The sequence below is a fragment of the Gossypium arboreum genome, chromosome 2 (genome assembly GCF_025698485.1).
Source record: "Gossypium arboreum isolate Shixiya-1 chromosome 2, ASM2569848v2, whole genome shotgun sequence".
In the NCBI taxonomy this organism is placed as follows: domain Eukaryota; kingdom Viridiplantae; phylum Streptophyta; class Magnoliopsida; order Malvales; family Malvaceae; genus Gossypium; species Gossypium arboreum.
Genome location: NC_069071.1, coordinates 91493999 through 91503599, shown reverse-complemented (window position 1 = coordinate 91503599; position 9601 = coordinate 91493999). Strand labels below are relative to the sequence as shown.

Below are 9601 nucleotides of genomic sequence, written 5' to 3'. Positions count from 1 at the left end.
CAAGCCTTTTGTCACTCTCACACCACATGCATAGATACATACTTATCCAATAACACACAACGTGGCATAAATGAGCTCTTAAACATCTACAAACATGATATGCTCAAGTTATTTTCTTATGTAATAAATATTATAGAATTTGCCCATATCATTACCACATACTAGACATAACTATCATTACATCACAAACCATTCATGAAGCATTATTAACTATTTACCAATCACTTAATCCTCGCATTAGTTACTAGCTCATCAATGAATCTCAATTCAATCTCTAGGCATACATGTTGTAAGCCACATCACAAGAAATAATAACATAAATGCATAAGAATAATCATATGGGCCCATAACGTCATTAGCCGACATAGGCCAATTTACATGACTAATACTACCTTAATAACAAGCCAATGCCTTTGGCTAAATCATAATATTACATACTCACATTAAAACCCTATACATGCCATAGACTCGAATCACTTGAGTTTACTTACTCCGATAACGTTAACTCGATAGGGTGATAATATCTCTGACGGCCTCCAACCCGAGCTAACCTGGAACTCTAGAAAACATGGGAAAGAAAGGGGTAAGCTTTCGCTTAGTAAGTTCATATGAAAACAATAAGCAACTCATTAACTTGTTTTATCAATGTTTACAACATATTTTCAAGTTCACTACAAGCTGTCTTTCTGAGCAACGGTCACTAAATTATTTATATCTGGAGCTACGAAACTACGAATTAAGTTCCGTTAATTTTCCCTGAAACTAGACTTATTTTCTTTTTTTCCATAAAATTTCCAGAATTTTTGGTTAAGCCAAATAGTACAGTTTATTAGTTAAAGTCTCCCCTGTTTCAGGGTATGACCACTCTGACCCCTGTACACTACAAACCGAATTTCTCCCTGTACAAAATTCCAACGACCATTCCGTTTATTCCCCATAAAAATAGACTCAATAAGAAATCCATTCATGTAAGGTATAACTCTTAATAATTTTTGTACAATTTTTGGTGAATTTCTAAAGTTAGAACAGGGGATCTCGAATTCATTCAGACCCTGTTTCACAAGAATTCAAATATAAAACAATATGGAATTCTTTTTCTTCCTCTGTTTCTTTCATGTGAAAATAGACTCATTAAGCTTTAATCCCATATTTTATTCTACCTCTAACTCATTTTCCACTATTTTTAGTGTATTTTCAAAGTTACACTACTGCAGTAACTCAAATCTATCAAGGCTAAATTACTCATTCATGATCATTGTTCATAATATTAATACAACACCATTTTATCCATCATGGTAAGAATACATATTATGCATCATAGATCATCACATATCAAGGCATTCTCATAGGATTAGTATACATACTTGCACAACTCGTAACATAACTCGAGTGCATACTCACCAATGACTTACCTCATTGAGACCATCATTAACTCTTTCCTTGGATTGCCCGTTGAACACTTGGAATACTAATTAGATACTCGGAAAAGCCTTTGCACATAAGTGCTTCAATTGTAGCTAAAGCTACCTCATATCTCATGACATTTCAATGCTCACTCTCGAGCTAGTCATCTAGACTCATAATTCCTAGTGACATGTCACTCATATCCTATTCTATTCCTAAGGTTCAAACGGGATTTTTCCTCGTCTATTAAGGCTTTGTCTTATCATATTTCTATTAATTACATACACATTAATATCTGTACAATTCATGTAATGATAACATTTAAATACATGTATAGCATGGTATTGTTTACATACGAACTTACCTCGATACCACAAATGTGAAAAGGACATACTCGTCCATAAATCGATTTCTTTCCGTTCTAGGTCCAAGTCTTAATTTTCATCATCTATAACATCACATTTAGCCTACCGATCAGTCACAATATTCATATGGGTCTAAAAATCATATTTTTACAAATTTTCATTTTGACCCCTAAACTTTTGCATATTTTCACTTTTGCCCCAATGCTCGTAAATTAATTTTTATTCAATTTCTATAAGGTTTAAGACATGCTGAACATTTTCTCTTCTATGGCAACTCCAAATTTTCACTAATTCACACACTTATGACCAATTTGTAACTTTCACAATTTAACCCTTTTGACATTTTTACCGAAATTCATTGAATAAAACTCATATTTAACACATCAAACATTCATTATCCACTATAAATCATCAAAGCACAACCATATCATGAATGGGTAAATTTTAAACTCTAATTTCTCTTCATCAATTGGTAGAAATAGAAAATTTAAGCTTGGGGATCTCAAAAATACGAAAATCATTAAAAGCGGGACAAAAACCATACCTATATAAGCCATAAAAGCTTGGCGAATGGAGCTCATCCATGGCTGCTATTTTCTGTTCTTTCCCACGGTTGAAGAAGAAAGAATGAAAAAATGATAGCTTTTATCATTTGTCTTATTAGGTTATTTTAATTAATTTACAAAATTACCCTTTTATTTCAACCAAATTTCAAAAATACCAAACAAATATCCATTCACTAACTTATTAAAGGAATAATTGTCACATAAGGACTTTCAATTTAAAACTCATAACAATTAGGCACCTCATATATAAAGAACTCAACTTTTGCACTTTTTACAATTTAGTCCTTTTGACTAAATTGAGTGCTCAAACGTCAAAATTTTCGAATAAAATTTTTACGAAATATTTTCATAAATTTATAGACTATAAAATATAATAAAAATAATTTTTTTTTTTTCGGGTTTGTGGTCCCGAAACCACTGTTCGACTAAACCCAAAATCGGGCTATTACATTTCTTCCCCTTTAGGATTTTCGTCCCAAAATCTTACCAAAAAGTTGTTCTCTACTTTCACGAGTCACTTATATCTTTTCTCACAACTTACAAAACAATTCCACACAAGCTCATACTCAAGATTTCCTATAGCTTTTCCATAGTTGAGGTATAAGCCTCGGAGCTCAATTTGAAACACTGGAGACTGACATTCTTGGAACTATAAACTTAGAAATATACAACTCAGTCACATCGGTTGAATAATATATCTGTACATACTAAAATAATCATGCAGACTTCCATCATCAATCTTTCACAATTCAACTTGCATCTCTCCTTTTTCCTGGAAATGAGAGACATCCCGATACGAAATTCATAACAGTCCTTTATCATTTTCTTCCCACTATCATAACTGACAATAATAATCTCGAATACATTTGATATTCGGCTTTACCCTATAGACAATTCGACATCCTTTGAACGAATAAACAAGATATCTTGTGAACTCAGACTCAATTCTCTGATACCCGAGTTTCTCAAGATCAAATCTTACTCGAATTAATAGTAATAGAAACCAAATCAAATCCTCCTGCAATTCCAAATTAAAAGTCGAATCATCTTTGTACTTGTTTAATTTACCACTTATAGCCACATTTCTATACTCGATCATCAACTGTTTAGAAACTTTACTAACATGAATCAAATGATTCCAACTTCATAGATGTGGTCTTTTTATTAATCAGGATAACTATACTTATAACATCTCTCGAACAAGAGAAATCCAACTAATATGTTTCCATAACATACTTTCAAGAATAAAAACCCATCATTTCTGACTGTACGACTACTTACCAAAGAACACGTAACGGTATTCTCGAACCAGAGAATAAACTTAAATGCACATAACTCAGATTTACTTTTGCAGAATAACCATTCTTTACCCTAGAAATTTTAAAGAAATCTCGACATTGAAATCCCCACACTTCTATGATCGAGCCAGAAGCTTAATCATAATAGATTCTAATATCGCAAGTCAAAGATTACTCGTAAAGATAAACCAAGCTTGATAATTCTCGAAACAAGAACGATAGAAAAGCCAATATAAGAAATTCCAAGATATAAAGATTATACCAGAAATCTGAGAATATAATCCAGAAGAAAATAATAAAGATGATCCAAAAAATTCCTCGAGAAAACCAGAAGGAAACTACTATCTGTATGCTTTAGAATTTCTCATAATAGAGATAATATAATTCTCGCATATATAAACCATAATCAATAGAACATCAGAATAATCTTACATAGATTTTTACTGTCAACTTCATTCCAATATATCAGAATAGAAATCTGAAGAGATGGGGAAATGTAGATCATAACTAACTGGACCAATAGAACTTTTCATCTAATATCACAGTCTCCAGCATCCTCACACAGTAGAATTCCCACTCGAAAGGGATAACTATACGTATTCCCCAGAATAGAGGAAAACATAGAATACTCAGAAGAGAAAGATAGCCATCACTTTTGTTTAATTGAATTCGTCATACTCAGACATCTGTGCAAGTCCGACATTATTCCTCTAACTAATTCTGTCTTCGCTAATCTCATACTATTCCATTTTTGTACTCTTCAGTTTCACTTTTGCAAGCTTATGCAACATATCTCTCGAGAATCTCATCGTAGAAATCTATTCTGGTAAGGGGCGAAGATTGTAAAGCCTCTAAACTTTTGACTCTCAAGCAAATACATATTCAACAACAGCATAGCTTTACGCATATTGATTCAAACATTTCAAATTTCCAACTTGTTATAAACACATTTTCACATATCTCAGTAATACATGTAACTTTATTTCATGCGAATATTAGCTAAACGTAAGTGAATTTATCATAACTCAAACTTTCATTTCTTTTTCTCGAATTACCCTTAATGTTTTATCAAATTCCCATATTTAGTCTTAATCACTTGCCAATATTTATCAAATTGGAGAACGTCTTATGGTTTTGAGTACATCGCTTACTTGATGCCATAGTTCAACTATGGTCTTGTACTAGCTCTCATCCATCTGTGTCGATGCCGTGTCCCAGACAGGTCTTACACTGACACATGTAACCGTGCTGACGCATGTCTCATACATGTCTTACACTAGCACATCTCGTAGCCGACGCATGTCCCAGACATGTCTGACACTGGCTATTATCTCGAGGCCGATGCATGTCCCAGACATGTCTTACACTGGCTCTCATACTGTGGCTGATGCATGTCCCATACATGTCTTACACTAGCCCTCGTCTCAATGTCGATGCCATGTCTCATACATGGTCTTACACTGGCACACAAATCTCATGTATTGCCATGGTCCAACCATAGTCTTTTCCGTCAATTCATTAGTGAACGATCGTACTCATTCCCTGCGTTCCACCCAATTTGATCTTTCATTACAACTTTCATGCTATTGTGACATTTATGATTCTGTAACTGAGATTATAAAGCATAACATTATTGCATATTGACTTCATCAATCTAGACATAAATGTCAACCTCATGTATATACTGATTATTAATCATGCAATAAAAGCATTCATACATACATTCTGTCATTTCAAGAAAATTTCTTTCTTTTCCTAAACACTTGGCTAAACACTTGGCCAAATCAAGTTGGACATTTAACATCGTATGAATACTAACATGCATAAAAGCATTTTTCACAACTTAACTCTGTTTTACTCCACTATTTCACATTCTTTAACTCAAGAGTATCACATAGTGAATACTAGTTCATATGAAAATCATGAATATCTTTTCATACCTTTCCCATTTTCAGCATGTCACAAGCATGATTCAATAACCTCAACTTTACTCTTATCTCTATCAAGATTTGCTCGGTTCGAACTCATTCCTGTCTTAATCAACAGTTTTGTTAGGGCCGAGAGATATCACACTATCACGAGTAATACTATGTCATGTATAGCTAGACTCTCTTACGCTAGGTTAGTCCGAGAACCGACTAAACCATGCTCTGATACCACTAAATGTAACACCCCTCGCCCGCATCCGACACGGACGGGTTCGAGGTGCTACCTAACTTTACTAACACTTCCATACTAAACAGGCCATGAAATCTCAAATAATTAAAACTTTTCTTTTCACATGCAATTTGTCCCTTATGCGAGCTTACGAGGCCCAATACATGCATTCAGGCGATTCGGGACCCAATTGAGAACTCATGAAAAACTTAGAAAAATCTCTTGCGTTAAGGCTTCACACGCCCATGTGCTCGGCCGTGTGGCGAAATAGTCTAATTATCAAGCCTTTTGTCACTCTCACACCACATGCATAGATACATACTTATCCAATAACACACAACGTGGCATAAATGAGCTCTTAAACATCTACAAACATGATATGCTCAAGTTATTTTCTTATGTAATAAATATTATAGAATTTGCCCATATCATTACCACATACTAGACATAACTATCATTACATCACAAACCATTCATGAAGCATTATTAACTATTTACCAATCACTTAATCCTGCATTAGTTACTAGCTCATCAATGAATCTCAATTCAATCTCTAGGCATACATGTTGTAAGCCACATCACAAGAAATAATAACATAAATGCATAAGAATAATCATATGGGCCCATAACGTCATTAGCCGACATAGGCCAATTTACATGACTAATACTACCTTAATAACAAGCCAATGCCTTTGGCTAAATCATAATATTACATACTCACATTAAAACCCTATACATGCCATAGACTGAATCACTTGAGTTTACTTACTCCGATAACGTTAACTCGATAGGGTGATAATATCTCGACGGCCTCCAACCCGAGCTAACCTGGAACTCTAGAAAACATGGGAAAGAAAGGGGTAAGCTTTCGCTTAGTAAGTTCATATGAAAACAATAAGCAACTCATTAACTTGTTTTATCAATGTTTACAACATATTTTCAAGTTCACTACAAGCTTTCTTTCTGAGCAACGGTCACTAAATTATTTATATCTGGAGCTACGAAACTACGAATTAAGTTCCGTTAATTTTCCCTGAAACTAGACTTATTTTATTTTTTTCCATAAAATTTCCAGAATTTTTGGTTAAGCCAAATAGTACAGTTTATTAGTTAAAGTCTCCCTGTTTCAGGGTATGACCACTCTGACCCTGTACACTACAAACCGAATTTCTCCTGTACAAAATTCCAAAGACCATTCCGTTTATTCCCCATAAAATAGACTCAATAAGGAATCCATTCATGTAAGGTATAACTCTTAATAATTTTTGTACAATTTTTGGTGAATTTCTAAAGTTAGAACAGGGGATCTCGAATTCATTCAGACCCTGTTTCACAAGAATTCAAATATAAAACAATATGGAATTCTTTTTCTTCCTCTGTTTCTTTCATGTGAAAATAGACTCATTAAGCTTTAATCCCATATTTTATTCTACCTCTAACTCATTTTCCACTATTTTTAGTGTATTTTCAAAGTTACACTACTGCAGTAACTCAAATCTATCAAGGCTAAATTACTCATTCATGATCATTGTTCATAATATTAATACAACAACATTTTATCCATCATGGTAAGAATACATATTATGCATCATAGATCATCACATATCAAGGCATTCTCATAGGATTAGTATACATACTTGCACAACTCGTAACATAACTCGAGTGCATACTCACCAATGACTTACCTCATTGAGACCATCATTAACTCTTTCCTTGGATTGCCCGTTGAACACTTGGAATACTAATTAGATACTCGGAAAAGCCTTTGCACATAAGTGCTTCAATTGTAGCTAAAGCTACCTCATATCTCATGACATTTCAATGCTCACTCTCGAGCTAGTCATCTAGACTCATAATTCCTAGTGACATGTCACTCGTATCCTATTCTATTCCTAAGGTTCAAACGGGATTTTTCCTCGTCTATTAAGGCTTTGTCTTCTCATGTTTCTATTAATTACATACACATTAATATCTGTACAATTCATGTAATGATAACATTTAAATACATGTATAGCATGGTATTGTTTACATACGAACTTACCTCGATACCACAAATGTGAAAAGGACATACTCGTCCATAAATCGATTTCTTTCCGTTCTAGGTCCAAGTCTTAATTTTCATCATCTATAACATCACATTTAGCCTACCAATCAGTCACAATATTCATATGGGTCTAAAAATCATATTTTTACAAATTTTCATTTTGACCCCTAAACTTTTGCATATTTTCACTTTTGCCCCAATGCTCGTAAATTAATTTTTATTCAATTTCTATAAGGTTTAAGACATGCTGAACATTTTTCTCTTCTATGGCAACTCCAAATTTTCACTAATTCACACACTTATGACCAATTTGTAACTTTCACAATTTAACCCCTTTTGACATTTTTACCAAATTCATTGAATAAAACTCATATTTAACACATCAAACATTCATTATCCACTATAAATCATCAAAGCACAACCATATCATGAATGGGTAAATTTTAAACTCTAATTTCTCTTAGGTCAATTGGTAGAAATAGAAAATTTAAGCTTCGGGATCTCAAAATACGAAAATCATTAAAAACGGACAAAACCATACCTATATAAGCCATAAAAGCTTGGCGAATGGAGCTCATCCATGGCTGCTATTTTCTGTTCTTTCCACGGTTGAAGAAGAAAGAATGAAAAAAATGATAGCTTTTATCATTTGTCTTATTAGGTTATTTTAATTAATTTACAAAATTACCCTTTTATTTCAACCAAATTTCAAAATACCAAACAAATATCCATTCACTAACTTATTAAAGGAATAATTGTCACATAAGGACTTTCAATTTAAAACTCATAACAATTAGGCACCTCATATATAAAGAACTCAACTTTTGCACTTTTTACAATTTAGTCCTTTTGACTAAATTGAGTGCTCAAACGTCAAAATTTTCGAATAAAATTTTTACGAAATATTTTCATAAATTTATAGACTATAAAAATATAATAAAAATAATTTTTTTTTTCGTCGGGTTTGTGGTCCCGAAACCACTGTTCCGACTAAACCCAAAATCGGGCTATTACAGGAATTATATCCAGACTTAAGTCCCGTAGGCATTTGTGCTGGTGTTATATCCGGGCTAAGTCCCGAAGGCATTTGTGCTGGTGTTATATCCGGGCTAAGTCCCAAAGGCATTTATGCTGGTATTATATCCGGGCTAAAGTCCCGCAGGCTTTATGCTGGTATTATATCCGGGCTTAAAGTCCCGCATGCTTTCTGGTGGTGATTGGATTTGGGTTTCAAACCTAGCAAACTTAATGCCGATGTTTGGAGTAAGATTATGATTTCGAATGTTCGTAGTAAATTACCATTGAATATGTTCAATGCATTAAGTTGGTCAGGTTTGTATTATATACTTGGTATGTATTATATACTTTTATATGTTAGATTGATCGGAATTGAATTCTGAATGAGAAATGGGAAGTATATGTGAAAATCTCATATGTGTATGTGTGTATTCGGTCCTGGTGGAAGGTTATATGAGAATGATTTAATTGGTCATGGGATATTTGTATATGAATTATATGTTAAAATTTCTTTATGTACTCATGTACATTCAGTCAATGATTTTGTGAATTATTAGTATCAAAGAATGATACCTAAGTGTGAATGATTGTTATATCTACGAGTAAAACAATGACCTATTCGGTCAAATGTTGTTATTATATGAGATTATTCGATTTAAATGCATCGCATGAACTTTTAGTAAAAGAAAAATATGTGCTGAGAATCTATGTTTATGTTTATGTGTATTCGGCCATGAAGCAATTTGAATT

The 9601-nt window shown here is 33.3% G+C and overlaps 1 long non-coding RNA gene across 1 annotated transcript; it reads right to left on the bottom strand.

Moving 5' to 3' along the window:
* Positions 1-287: 287 nt before the first annotated feature.
* Positions 288-1853, bottom strand: LOC128289341 (uncharacterized). Its single transcript, XR_008278949.1, has 2 exons — positions 1769-1853; positions 288-559 (listed from the first exon to the last, which is right to left on the bottom strand). It is a non-coding gene; the product is annotated as an uncharacterized LOC128289341 (long non-coding RNA).
* Between the last annotated feature and the right edge of the window lie 7748 nt (positions 1854-9601).